This window comes from Schistocerca americana, chromosome 3, assembly GCF_021461395.2.
Source record: "Schistocerca americana isolate TAMUIC-IGC-003095 chromosome 3, iqSchAmer2.1, whole genome shotgun sequence".
Taxonomy (NCBI): domain Eukaryota; kingdom Metazoa; phylum Arthropoda; class Insecta; order Orthoptera; family Acrididae; genus Schistocerca; species Schistocerca americana.
In genome coordinates, this window is record NC_060121.1 from 431,952,396 (window position 1) to 431,967,827 (window position 15,432).

At 44.4% G+C, this 15,432-nt stretch overlaps 1 protein-coding gene across 2 annotated transcripts in view; it reads right to left on the reverse strand.

Moving 5' to 3' along the window:
• Nucleotides 1-15,432, reverse strand: part of LOC124605459 (facilitated trehalose transporter Tret1-like) — a 200,653-nt gene that overhangs the window by 136,428 nt on the left and 48,793 nt on the right. Inside the window, exon 2 of one of the 2 annotated variants that reach the window (XM_047137146.1) lies at nucleotides 2,702-2,857. The exons of the other annotated variant lie outside the window; for it this stretch is intronic. The gene's annotated coding sequence lies outside the window, so the exon portion shown is untranslated. The remainder of the gene's footprint in view (nucleotides 1-2,701; nucleotides 2,858-15,432) is intronic. 2 annotated transcript variants of the gene reach the window in all.

Sequence of the window (15,432 nt, forward strand, 5' to 3'; positions counted from 1 at the left end):
TCGCAAGTAAACGTGATGAATAGTGAGAGCAGGCGTGATGCCGCATAGATCTCTCACAGAAATGAAAACAACGAATAAACTGGTGTAAACTATGTTGCGACAAAGGAATTAAAGCTTCCAAAACGGAAAGTGAAAGTAATAACATATGGTACTTGTGTAGAACAAATAGGAAGTATAGGAAGTACGTACGTCTGGAGGTCCCAGCCTTGCACCTCGCTGTTTGCAAATCACCAGACGGTACACAACGACACATACGCAAATTTGAATACAGCGAAGAGACACGTCATTGACCGGACGGACAGTTCATAATTTTGTGAAAAAAAGGGGACACGAGGGAGATTTGAACATGGATCTCTCTGAAACTTCCTGGCAGATTAAAAATGTAGGCCGGACCGAGACTCGAGCTCGGGAGCTTTGCCTTTCGCGGGCAAGTGCTCTACCAACTGAGCTACCCAAGCACGACTCACGCCCCCTCCTCACAGCTCTACTTCTGCCAGTACCTCGTTTCCTACCTGCCATGAAGTTTCATATCAGAGCACATTCCGCTGTAGAGTGAAAATTTCATTCTATGGATATCCGTGTTCGCAGTCCAACACCGTGAACACGTAACCACGAAGCTCGGGCTACTCAAATTCGATCCATGTTGCACATCTTGAACCTGGACCGTTCACTGTATCTATTTTGCTCCTTTTTTCACAGTTCAGTACATCTTCTTCCTGTTTTCATGTTTGATCTGCGTTCAGTTTTTGATGGGCTATCCGCTGGGCCATCTTACCGCTAAATCTGATGGTGGAGGGGTTGGGGGTGGGGGGGGGGGGCATGGGGAGTTTCCCTTGTCAGAACTGAAGAGAGGGGCGTGACGCAATTTACAGACATGCTAGAGACATTGCCCAAAACATCTGTGCAAAGATTCGTAGCTTCTTAACTGTTGTTTACATTTCGCGATCTGTCGGACTTTACTTCTCGACCAGCCCTCATTAATTACATAAGATTTGGTACGTAGGACATCCGCAGCTGAGGGACGTGAAAATTGATTTAGAGAGATCCGCATCACTTGTACTAATATTTGTTCACGCTAGAAAGGACAATCACTACTTTGTAGAGGGCCACCTCCGACTTTGCCCTCCACACAGTAGTGGTTGGCCTTTCTAGAGTGCAATGATTGGAATTCTTTCACGACTGGCCAGACCGCATGTTATGTTTTACCAAATACTATAATTTATACACCTGAAGACTGGATTTTAAAATCTCTAAGCCGTTCATGGTTTAAATAAATATTAGTAGAACAGAAGTGAACCTCATAATTTTCTACCTGGTGCTTTCTGCACGATCGTAACTGTACGACTAAGCGGACTACGCCTGTCCGTACAATATTTTGCATCCATACTTCAAAACATGCTTTGCTGCTCACGCGAGATAGCAATTAATGCCTTGCTCTTGCAACATGTACTGGGAGGTACTAACCAACCTAAAACATACCACTCCTCATAGCTGTAATTATTAGTCTGCAGATGAAGTAAATACTTACGTAATGTTGTTCAGTGCACTGTTCCCAGTCACCAATAAAAATATCTGCATTTGTACTTCCAATACCCTGCATATTCCAGAAATGGGAAAAGTGAATGAACTTCAGAATTCCAGTGTAAAAGATTCCCTTGCGGTACAACTGACCGAGATAGCACTGTAGCTATTCTTTGCCAAAACGATTTTGGGCTCCATCTCTGAGGACCTCGTCATTCAGGGTATTCTAAAACCTGGTCTTCTTTCTAAGCCTGAGCAATTCCTCGAAACAACTTAAAGCATGTAGTGTAGTACTCGTGTTCTTGCTGGTTTGATGCAGCTCTCCATATACTCTCCTGTACAACACTCATCTCTGTGTCACTACTGCAACATTCATTTATGAACCTGATTACTGTATTCGAACCATCGTTTCCATCTGCAATTCGTGTACCGTGGTTAGCCGTGCCACATGCTTCGTATCACATTATTATTATTTCCGCACTTAACTATAGCTCCTGCCTCTAAAAGCCTGTACATTGTTGTTATGATCATCCCTCTACTTACCATTAGTAGTAAGACTTTTACCATGATATTTTGATCTCACGATAAAGTTCATCAGATGTCATACCTCATTTTTTACAGAGTTTGTAAAGGATGCCTCAAGACACATAAGTACATGGTGGGTGAACTTCTGGGCACTTGTCTTTCTATGAAAAACAGCCAATAACAATTAAAATACCATTATATTCCGCTGAAAGTAACATATTGCATGAATCACGAAAGCCTTCAGACGAAAGTATCAGTACTGCTCATTGTCATTTCATGGATTCTTGAGAATACGGTCATAATCCAACAAAAATTTTGTCCGTTGTAGCAACTGATGTTAGCCGTCGATGTTATTATCGAAGTCTTCGCTCATTACACTCTCTAAATTAAATCATTACAGTTTTAATTAAATGACAGACTCATATGGAATTATTTATTAATAAGACACACTACAATATCTAAACTTAGAGTCCTCTTCAACTGACAATGGCATGCATGCAACGACATATCGTTCCACGGAGGATACAGTAGAGTAAGAACAAAAAAAGATGGAATTAAGTACAGATGAATCTTTCATAGAATGAAGGAAGAAGAAGAGTATGATGGTAGGCATAAGAAAATAGAAGCTGATGTGCGACGATTGAAATTTGCTTACCGACACTTGTTGCTGTCCTAGGAGACAGAAGGGTGTGGAGTGTCACCGGTAACGAAAGATTACGCGCTTCTGCGCACGTAGGCGTTGCGTGGAATCTCCCAAATGCGAAGCTGTCGCCCGATAGCGGCCTGCGTGATGTTCTCGCCTCAGGTGAACCTGCAGTTGATTGAGGAAGTTCCCATCAGATACGTTGTAGGTGTTAGATACAGAGCTTAAACGAGATGCAACAGTCTTGTCCACTATGATATTTTTTTATAACAAGAACCTATTCTATATGTCAGCATACTGACAAACTCTGGGCAGTTATGAACTTGTGCGTCAACAAACAAGATAAATTTCACTGCACTTGCACAAGACGGTCCACTCATTGAGAAAACTAAAGCGTGAACCATTATTCCTTTCATTTGACCTCCTTATTGAGCTTTTGTCTCTAAAACATTTTTATTTTTAATATATTTCATTATTTATAATTTTTTGAGTAAATTCAATTAAGTTAAAGAGGGATTCATATAATGACTCATATACGAGTGTATTTATAATAGGATAACAGATGAACGGAATGGTCAGTGTCTTGAAAAGATGAACATCAACAAAAGCAAAACGAGGATAATGGAATGTAGTCGAATTAAATCGGGTGATGCTGAGGGAAATAGATTAGGAAATTAGACACTTAAAGTAGTAAAGGAGTTTCGATATTTGGGGAGCAAAATAACTGATGATGGTCGAAGTAGAGAGGATATAAAATGTAGACTGGCAATGGCAAGGAAAGCGTTTCCGAAGAAGAGAAATTTGTTAACATCGAGTATAGATTTAAGTGTCAGCAAGTCGTTTCTGAAAGTATTTGTATGGAGTGTAGCCATGTATGGAAGTGAAACATGGACGATAAATAGCTTGGACAAGAAGAGAATAGAAGGTTTCGAAATGTGGTGCTACAGAGTAATGCTGAAGATTAGATGGATAGATCACATAACTAATGAGGAGGTTCTGAATAGAATTGGGGAGAAGAGGAGTTTGTGGCACAACTTGACTAGAAGAAGGGACGGTTGGTAGGACATACGAGGTGTGGCTAGAAAAAAACCGGACTAGTACTGGTGAAACAATAAAACGAATGCAATAAGGCTGAAAGTCGCGTGGCCTGTCACGTGACTCTCGCTCCGCCTACTGCTCGAGTTTCATCTGCCTCCTGCACTCAGTCTGCCCGTGGCGTCTGTTTTAAGTAGTTGTGCCAAGCTCGGACTGCGTTTCACGGCCAATGACTTCAGCTGGCTCGATAACAGCGATAGGGTCCTGGTTAACGGGTCTGTAGGGACAGCCAAAAGTCTAGTTTATTATCTTACACATCGAACCATGTAACACTCTCATCTTTCTCTTACGGGAAACACCCATGACAGATATTTTTGTAATTTCTACACTGTGTTCAAAATGGTTCAAACGTCTCTGAGCACTATGGGACTTAACATCTGAGTTCATCAGTCCCCTAGAACGTAGAACTACTTAAACCTAACTAACCTAAGGACATCACGCGCATCCATGCCCGAGGCAGGATTCGAACCTGCGACCGTAGCGGTCTCGCGGTTCCAGACTGAAACGCCTAGAACCGTTCGATCACACTGGCCGGCTACACTGTGTTCCAACGGTTACTTAGATTTACAATAATCGGAGTTGCGTTTACATATTTGGAACGCTGCAGAGTTCAGAGGACTGCGCAGATTTAGCATAATGTTAGGAGAGCTTCATTCGCCACGCACTGATATTTGATTGCCTAATACGATTTTGTTCAAAAATATCTATAATACACCTTATGAGCACCTGATAGTTTTCTTATCACATATACTACAGGTTGATTTTTCTCCAGTTTGGGGTCAAAATAACTGTAGTTGTCAAATACGGTAGACAGTAGTGCAACAATTGTTCTGTATCCAGAAACAAGTCGGATCGGACTTCCCGATTTAGGTATATTCTCCTACGAGATCCGCGTTTGGTGAGGTCAGTAAAAACACGAACAAAATTATGTAAAAGGGATATGAAGCGACAGACTAAAAGTCCAAACGTCTGAACCTAGAGCCCTTAACGTTTCTGTCATGTCTGAAAATGATTTGAGGATGTGAACACCAAAATCTTGCCCCTGGTTTAGAATACACATTGAAGTGTAGGCCCATAGGCCCTGCAAGGACGGGCAGGGCAAGTGGGGGACACTTGCCCCTTCTGGAATCTGTGGTATTTTCATGTGTAACTAGAAATCATTGTCACTGACTCTACTCATCCAAATGCAACGGGTAACACAATGATTTTAGTAAACATTGTTTTGTTGTCAGGCAGTTTACGGGAGATTAGTTTCCTTCTCATGGCGGCTGGTTATCAGGCTGTTTACGGACAACTAGTTTTCTTCTCGTGGCGCCGTATTCGGTGTCGCTTTCAAATCGCGGGGATGTGAATCCTTATAGAACCTTGCCGAAGTAGAATACCCACCCCTTCCCCTGTTTCTTCCTTGTACACGTCTCAGTGAGCTACAGAAAGGGACTGTTCTAACACCCAGCACAGTATAAATATGGTTGCCTTATACCTATCCGACATCGGTACCCAATTCAAACAAGAACAGACTCTTGCCTTGCTCTTACTTAACTTGAACAGTAAGTTGGCATTTTACACGCCAAGGCTTACTGAGAACTCATTCAATAGCGATTGTAGTGGTTTATGCGACATAAACGGAAGTCGTTGGGCGTTTTTCTACACTACTGGCCATTAAAATTGCTGCACCAAGAAGAAATGCAGATGATAAACAGGTATTCATTGGACAAATATATTATACTATAACTGACCTTTGATTACATTTTCACGCAATTTGGGTGAATAGAGCCTGAGAAATCAGTACCCAGAACAATCACCTCTGGCCGTAATAACGGCCTTGACACGCCTGGGCATTGAGTCAAACAGAGCTTGGATGGCGTGTACGGGTACAGCTGCCCATGCAGCTTCAATACGATACCACAGTTCATCAAGAGTAGTGACAGCGGATTGTGACGAGCCAGTTGCTCGGCCACCATTTACCAGACTTTTTCAATTGGTAAGAGATCTGGAGAATGTGCTGGCTAGGGCAGCAGTCGAACATTTTCTGTATACAGAAAGGCCCGTACGGGACCTGCAACATGCGGTCGTGCATTATCGTGCTGAAATGTAGGATTTCTCAGGGATCGAATGAAGGGTAGAGCCACGGGTCGTAACACATCTGAAATGTAACGTCCACTGTTCGAAGTATTGTCAATGTGAACAAGGGGTGACCGAGAGGTGTAACCAATGGCACCCCATACCATCACGCCGGGTGATACGCCAATATAGCGATGACGAATACACGAGTCCAATGTGCGTTCACGGCAATGTCGCCAAACACGGATGCGACCATCATGATGCTGTAAACAGAACCTGGATTCATCCGAAAAAATGACGTTTTGCCATTCGTGCACCGAGGTTCGTCGTTGAGTACACCATCGCAGGCGCTCCTGTCTGTGGTGCAGCGTCAAGGGTAACCGCAGCCATGGTCTCCGAGCTGATAGCCCATGCTGCTGCCAACCTCGTCGAGCTGTTCGTGCAGATGGTTGTTGTCTTGCAAACATCTCCATCTGTTGACTCAGGGATCGAGACGTGGCTGCACGATCCGTTACAGCCATGCGGATAAGATGCCTGTCATTTCGGCTGCTAGTGATACGAGGCCGTTGGGATCCAGCACGGCGTTCCGTATTACCCTCCTGAACGCACCGATTCCATATTCTGCGAACAGTCATTGGATCTCGACCCACGCGAACAGCAATGTCGCGATACGATAAACCGCAATCGCGATAGGCTACAGTCCGACCTTTCTCAAAGTCGGAAACGTGATGGTACGCATTTCTCCTCCTTACACGAGGTATCACAACAACGTTTCACCATGCAACGCCGGACAACTGCTGTTTGTGTATAAGAAACCGGTTGGAAACTTTCATCATGTCAGCACGTTGTGTGAATGCTCTGAAAAGGTAATCATTTGCATATCACAGCATCTTCTTCCAGTCGGTTAAATTTCGCGTCTGTAGCACGTCATCTTCGTGGTGTAGGAATTTTAATGGCCAGTAGTGTATATGTATAGATGATATTTATTCAAATTTCGCGCCAGTCGCATAAGAGTGGCGTTAGTATGTGTGACTTAAGTACGCGCTGTAACGGTCGCGAGCGATACCTACCTTTGAGACTGGACGTGGCGAGTTGAAGTTGTTCAAGAATGCCTTTCGGGTGACAAAGACGCCATTATCACTGAGTTTGAACGAGATGGTGTAACAGGGTATGAGAAGGTGGAAGTTCCGCCTGCAGTACTGCAGAAGGACTCGGCAGAAATACAGCTACTGTACATGTTTGCTGGTAGCGGTGGTCACAGGAATGTACGGTCGCAAGAAGCCCGGTCTCCGAACGGCCACGTCGCACTACCGAGAGGGAAGACCATCGTGGCCGTCACGAACAATCTTCGGCTCTGGGACGTCTTTCTGCAACTACGGCAGCAGTTTTAGCATCAGTTGGCACCACGCACCAATGTGACACAACGAACTGTTACAAATTGCTTATTAAAAGGACGGCTCCGAGCCAGATACCCCGTTGACAAATCTATTTTCGACTTCTGTGGTGTCAAACGAGGGCACATTGGACGGCAGAGTGGAGATCGGTTGTATTTTCTGATGAAATTTGATTCTGCCTCGGGGTCAGTGATAGCCGAGTGTTGGATAGAAGCAGGCCGGTTGGGGGCCTGCAACCAACCTTTGTGCGTGTCAGTCACTGGACATGCACCTGGAGTTATAGTCTGTGGTATTATTTCATATGACAGCAGGAACACTCTCGTGGTTATCCCACGCATCCTGACTGCAAAATTGTAAGTCAAACAAGTGATTCAACCTGCTGTGCTACCATTCATGAACATCATTCCAGGGAGTGTATTCCATTTGAATAATGCTAGCCCACATACCGCTGTTGTAACCCAACACGCTCTACAGAGTGTCGAAATGTTACCTTGGCTTGCTCGATCACCAGATCTGTCTGCAGTCGAGCACATATGGCATGTCATCGGGCGGATTCAAATTGTTCAAATGGCTCTGAGCACTATGGGACTTAACATCTGAGGTCATCAGTCCCCTAGAACTTAGAACTACTTAAACCTAACTAACCTAAGGACATCACACACATCCATGCCAGAGGCAGGATTCGAACCTGCGACCGTAGCAGCTGCGTGGTTTCGGACTGAAGCGCCTAGAACCGCTCGACCACAGCGGCCGGGCTCCAGTGAGGACCTCGATTAAAGTCTCGTGATTTTTGTTACACATTTCGTCAGTAATAAGTTGGTGACGCCGTTATTCCAATTTTTTGTTATTTCGTGGAAGTTCTGCAGTGTAGAGATTGCCAGAATAGCTGCGTGTCTGCCGTACTCGTTGGCGCGCAGAGGACTTCGCCAGCCAAGGATTGTGACAGCCGTGACTAAGGGTTGGCCGCTGCTGGTTGCCGAGGAAGTGAGCCCCCTGTCATCTGCCGACCGAGGCCAGCGTCAACAGAAAGGAATTCCTATGATAACGTCGCGCAGGAGACGTACCAGCCGCAGAGTTCTAGCATACCAATTAAGGTCTCGCGTGGCTGAGTAGGATAAGGGACGCGGCACGGTGGCCAGCGGTGCGCGGCTTCCGTCAAAGACTTCCTGCTATTATGAGGATTACCCGCCTTCGAATTCCTCTCTTGATGTGCGAGGTGAAACTAGAGGCACTACTTCTTGTCAGAAACCGTCCTGGCACCTTCCCAAGTTGGCTTCTGCTCCTACGTTCAGGGTGACTCAGCTTCACCTACCGTCTTCGTTTAATGCATCCCTCAATGTTATACCTGGCGCGCAACATATTCATATTCTCTCCCAGGCTACGCGTAAACTAACCTTCTAAAAGCCGTATACCGCAAGTCTCTAGAGGAACGGAAGGTTCCAAATGATTGAAAAAGAGCACAGGTAGTCCTAGTTTTCAAGAACAGTCGTCGTGCAGACGTGCAAAACTATAGGCCTATATCTCTGACATCGATCTGTTGTAGAATTTAAGAACATGTTTTTTGCTCGCGTATCATGTCATTTCTGGAAACCCGGAATATACTCTGTAGGAATCAACACGCATTCCGGAAACAGCGTTTGTGTGAGACCCATCTCGCTTTATTTGTTCATGAGACCCAGAAAATATTAGATACAGGCTCCCAGGTAGATGACATTTTACTTGACTTCCGAAAGGCGTTCGATACAGTTCCGCACTGTCCGTGATAAACAAAGTAAGAGGCTACGGAATATCAGACCAGCTGTGTGGCTCGATTGAAGAGTTTTTAGCAAACAGAACACAGCATGTTGTTCTCAATGGAGAGACGTCTACAGACGTTAAAGTAACCTCTGGCGTGCCACAGGGGAGTGTTATGGGACCATTGCTTTTCACAATATATATAAATGACCTAGTAGATAGTGTCGGAAGTTCCATGCGGCTTTTCGCGGATGATGCTGTAGTATACAGAGAAGTTGCAGCATTAGAAAATTGCAGCGAAATGCAGGAAGATCTGCAGCGGATAGGCACTTGGTGCAGGGAGTGGCAACTGACCCTTAACGTAGACAAATGTAATGTATTGCGAATACATAGAAAGAACGATCCTTTATTGTATGATTATATGATAGCGGAACAAACACTGGTAGCAATTACTTCTGTAAAATATCTGGGAGTATGCGTACGGAACGATTTGAAGTGGAATGATCACATAACATTAATTGTTGGTAATGCGGGTGTCAGGTTGAGATTCATTGAGAGAGTACTTAGAAAATGTAGTCCATCAACAAAGGAGGTGGCTTACAAAACACTCGTTCGACATATACTTGAGTATTGCTCATTAGTGTGGGATCCGTACCAGGTCGGGTTGACAGAGAAGATAGAGAAGATCCAAAGAAGAGCGGCGCGTTTCGTCACGGGGTTATTTGGTAAGCGTGATAGCGTTACGGAGATGTTTAGCAAACTCAAGTGGCAGACTCTGCAAGAGAGGCGCTCTGCATCTCGATGTAGCTTGCTGTCCAGGTTTCGAGAGGGTGCGTTTCTGGATGAGGTATCGAATATATTGCTTCCCCCTACTTATACCTCCCGAGGAGATCACGAATGTAAAATTAGAGAGATTAGAGCGCGCACGGAGGCTTTCCGGCAGTCGTTCTTCCCGCGAACCATACGCGACTGGAACAGAAAGGGAGGTAATGACAGTGGCACGTAAAGTGCCCTCCGCCACACACCGTTGGGTGGCTTGCGGAGTATAAATGTAGATGTAGATGTAAACTATTAGTCCAAAGAAAAAAAGTTAACGAGGCCTTCTGGTAGGAAATTCATTATAGTCAAATTTTGTAGGACTCAACATCTGAGGTCATCAGTCCCCTAGACTTAGAACTGCTTAATCCTAACTAACCTAAGGACATCACACACATGCATTCCCGAGGCAGGGTTCGAACCTGCGACCGTAGCAGCTGCGCGGTTCCGGACTGAAGCGCCTAGAATCGCTCAGCCACCATGGCCGGCAACGATGTAATTGTTTATGCTCTTAAAATTTACTAAATTGTTAGGTAAAATTTACAAAACCGTCAATTTTACAAACTCTAAGTGCTGGACTAAGCCGATGACTACTAAGTCCAGTCATTGAAGACCATACAGGTCGAATGTGGGAAATAATTCATGCATTCGCAAATTTTTGTACAGTGGTAGGAGGGAGTGCCATCGACAACTTACCACAAATCCTGACCGTGGGGGGGTTGGGGGCGGGCTAAGGGTGGGAGTAGGTTTGAAAATCACTTTTGCACGTTTTTCTTGTATAATTCAATAACTATGGCCATTATCGAAAACGTATCGCGGTACAAAATTTAACTACGAGTACATTAAATTTCCTACAAAAAGGTGCTGTTAATTTTTTCGGTAGTAATAAGTTTGCGCACAGTGAGCGACAGAATGTGGAAATCTCACGCTTGGTTTTTGAAGGACACATGTAAAATTTCTGGCTACATAAAATCTCATGGTGTGGGTTCCTGTAGTCATGTCCTAGTTCATGAACCAGGGGCAACGTATGAGTGGCCAAGTAAGTGGTCCCGACAGTCGGGATACCAGTTACTTTGGAATAAGGCTGGGCATCTCGGACATATTCTGAGTCGTGGTCACCTTTGTGCTCATACGGCAAAGACTACCAAATCCACCGGTTTAGTCCCTCAGCCGTTAGGGGTAAAACCCAATGGGACTCGGGGCAAGTAAGGCTAGCAACCTGCTTCCCTGGTACTTTAAATATGATGCTGGCAACAATCAGAGCAAAATGCCTCGGACCTTTGGAGGTGACGGAGTCCCACCTCTAACTGACAAACCAGGGACTCCTAAGATACGACTTGGCAAACAAATGGTAATGAGATGGGGAGCTATTAATATCAATGGGGGCTACTCTTGGAAGAAGGTAGAGCTGGCAGAGGCTGCAAGTAAGATGAGGCTGGATGTTTTAGCTGTTAGTGACATTCGGGTAAGGGGTGAGAAAGAAGAGGTAGTGGGAGAATACAAGGTCTACCTGTCAGGAGTCAAAGCAGGAATAGCACAATGGGGTGCAGGGCTTTACATCAGGAAAGAAATGGAACCCAGTGTAGTTGCAATAAGGTATGTAAACGAACGACTGATGTGGATAGATTTGACAGTGTCTAGCAAGAAAATTAGGATTGTGTCAGTATATTCGCATTGTGAAGGGACAGATCAAGATAAGATGGATAGTTTTTATGAGGCACTCAGTGATGTAGTTGTTAGAGTAAAGGACAAGGACAGTGTTCTGCTCATGGGTGATTTTAACGCCAGGATTGAAAATAGAACAGAAGGGTATGAAAAGGTTATGGGTAAATTTGGAGAGGATATGGAGGCCAACAGGAACGGGAAACAACTCTTGGATTTCTGTGCCAGTATGGGCTTAGTAATCACAAACTCCTTTTTTAAACATAAGAACATTCACCGGTATACTTGGGAAGGCAGGGGAACCAGATCTGTCATTGACTATATAATAACAGATCAGGAATTCAGGAAGGCTGTGAGGGACACACGTGTATTCAGGGGATTCTTCGATGACACTGATCATTATTTAATCTGCAGTGAAATTGGGATTGTGAGGCCGAAAGTGCAGGAGGTCAGGTCCATATGTAGGAGGATAATAGTGGAGAAACTTCAGGATAAGGAAATCAGGCACAAGTACATAACAGCGATCTCAGAAAGGTACCAGTTAGTTGAATGTAGTCAATTACAGTCATTGGAAAAGGAATGGACAAGGTACAGGGACACAGTACTAGAAGTGGCTAAAGAATGTCTTGGAACAGTAGTGTGTAAAAGTAGGATGAAGCAAACAGCTTGGTGGAATGATACAGTCAAGGCAGCCTGTAAAAGGAAAAAGAAGGCGTATCAAAAATGGCTACATACCAGAACCCAGGTAGACAGAGAAAGTTATGTTGAAGAAAGAAACAAAGCCAAACAGATAATTGCAGCATCCAAGAGGAAATCATGGGAAGACTTTGGAAACAGGTTGGAGACTATGGGTCAAGCTGCTGGAAAACCATTCTGGAGTGTAATTAGTAGTCTTCGAAAGGGAGGTAAGAAGGAAATGACAAGTATTTTGGACAGGTCAGGAAAACTGCTGGTGAAACCTGTGGATGCCTTGGGCAGATGGAGGGAATATTTTGAAGAGTTGCTCAATGTAGGTGAAAATGCGATCAGTAATGTTTCAGATTTCGAGGTAGAATGGGATAGGAATGATGATGGAAATAGGATCACATTTGAGGAAGTGGAAAAAATGGCCAATAGATTGCAGTGCAATAAAGCGGCTGGGGTGGATGAAATTAAGTCGGAACTCATCAAATACAGTGGAATGTCAGGTCTTAAATGGCTACACAGGATAATTGAAATGGCCTGGGAGTCGGGACAGGTTCCATCAGACTGGACAAAAGCAGTAATCACACCAATCTTTAAACATGGAAACAGAAAAGATTGTAACAACTACAGAGGTATCTCTTTAATCAGCGTTGTGGGTAAAATCTTCTCAGGTATTGTTGAAAGGAAAGTGCGAGTATTAGTTGAGAACCAATTGGATGAAAATCAGTGTGGGTTTAGGCCTCTCAGAGGCTGTCAGGACCAGATCTTTAGCTTACGGCAAATAATGGAGAAGTGTTATGAGTGGAACAGGGAATTGTATCTATGCTTTATAGATCTAGAAAAGGCATATGACCGGGTTCCTAGGAGGAAGTTATTGTCTGTTCTACAAGATTATGGAATAGGAGGCAAACTTTTGCAAGCAATTAAAGGTCTTTACATGGATAGTCAGGCAGCAGTTAGAGTTGACGGTAAATTGAGTTCATGGTTCAGAGTAGTTTCAGGGGTAAGACAAGGCTGCAACCTGTCTCCACTGTTGTTCATATTATTTATGGATCATATGTTGAAAACAATAGACTGGCTGGGTGAGATTAAGATATGTGAACACAAAATAAGCAGTCTTGCATATGCAGATGACTTAGTTGTGATGGCAGATTCGATTGAAAGTTTGCAAAGTAATATTTCAGAGCTAGATCAGAAATGTAAGGACTATGGTATGAAGATTAGCATCTCCAAAACGAAAGTAATGTCTGTGGGAAAGAAATATAAACGGATTGAGTGCCAAATAGGAGGAACAAAGAACAGGTGGACGGTTTCAAGTACTTAGGATGCATATTCTCACAGGATGGCAACATAGTGAAGGAAGTGGAAGCGAGGTGTAGCAAAGCTAATGCAGTGAGCGCTCAGCTACGATCTACTCTCTTCTGCAAGAAGGAAGTCAGTACCAAAACTAAGTTATCTGTGCACCGTTCAATCTTTCGACCAACTTTGTTGTATGGGAGCGAAAGCTGGGTGGATTCAGGTTACCTTATCAACAAGGTTGAGGTTACGGATATAAAAGTAGCTAGGATGATTGCAGGTACTAGTAGATGGGAACAATGGCAGGAGGGTGTCCACAATGAGGAAATCAAAGAAAAACTGGGGATGAACTCTATAGATGTAGCAGTCAGGGCGAACAGGCTTAGATGGTGGGGTCATGTTACACGCATGGGAGAAGCAAGGTTACCCTAGAGACTCATGGATTCAGCAGTAGAGGGTAAGAGGAGTCGGGGCAGACCGAGGAGAAGGTACCTGGATTCGGTTAAGAATGATTTTGAAGTAATAGGTTTAACATCAGAAGAGGCACCAATGTTAGCACTGAACAGGGGATCATGGAGGAACTGTATAAGGGGGGGCTATGCTCCAGACTGAACGCTGAAAGGCATAATTAGTCTTAAATGATGATGATGATGATGATAAAATCTCATAGATAGTGACAGCTGAAACGCCCTGTGTGCTTTACAGGTCACCCGGCACTGTAGGGTGGTTGGTACTTCGTGTGGGCAACATTACGTCTTGCTGCTAATCGTCTTACGCTGTCACTAAGGTTGTTCCCCTCCAATTGAGGTGTCCTCATCCTTCTAGGCCTCTCTCTGTAGCGAATAGTGGGCTTAAAGTCCCAAACTCCCTAAGATGACGATCAGTTGCTTCATATGTCCTCTTGTTGGAGGACCGTCATTCTGGAAATCTCTTCCAATACACACATTGGTGCCACGGACCATCTGCCCATACGTACGGCAAATGGGCATCTGCCAACTCCTCATTTCAGTACACTTTCGTTGCATTGTACCAGAAACCAAGTCCGTGAGGAACACTAAGCAGTTGATGCTACATGTTCGATGTCAGTAGAGCAACGAAGTGTCATATGTCAACATTACATTCATTCAGATAGAACAACAAACACAGCCAGTGAGCCTAAGCATTACAAGCTTATTGTAGACAGTGAGCCTAAGCATTACAACTTACTGTAGCCTTACATTCTAACCAAACATAGGGGTGCTTTCAACAATGTAACAAAAAAAGAAAAAATGGCTCTGAGCACTATGGGACTTAACTGCTCAGGTCATTAGTCCCCAAGAACTTAGAACTACTTAAACCTAACTAACCTAAGGACATCACACACATCCATGCCCGAGGCAGGATTCGAACCTGCGACCGTAGCGGTCGCACGGTTCCGGACTGCGCGCCTAGAACCGCGAGACCACCGCGGCCGGCCCCACATATTTTTTGCTACACTCTAAATACAATATACAGGATGTTTCAAAATCTTTACATCAAACGTTTAGGGGTGATGAATCATGTCACGGGGAACAACTTTTGTTAGAGACAAAACGTTCGCTGACGCTTGCCGGAGGCGCTATGTGTCCTTTCGTACTGGCTATGCCCCTGAGAGGCCGCATGGTGTAGGCACACTGCTGCGTACATATGCAATGTGTGTTTCCTACCAGCCATCTGCTCCGTGTGAAAGTGGCTGGGCTGAGAAAAATTAAAGTTCCTGATTTGCTTTTAAAATATCTTTCTCCACCTGAAGACACTCATTCTTACTGTTTTCTTGTAGAAAATCACTGCAAGTTTACTGAGAGAGAGGTAGCATGCAGTACGGCTGATCAGTACACCCTGCTTCTTCGGTGAAATCTCGTCGTCCCAGGGCAGGTGAATACTAAAGGACGCGTAGCGTCGCCGGGAATCGTCAGAGATCATTTCGTCTGTAACAAAAGTTGTACCCCATGATGTGACTCATCACCCCTTGACGTTTGATGC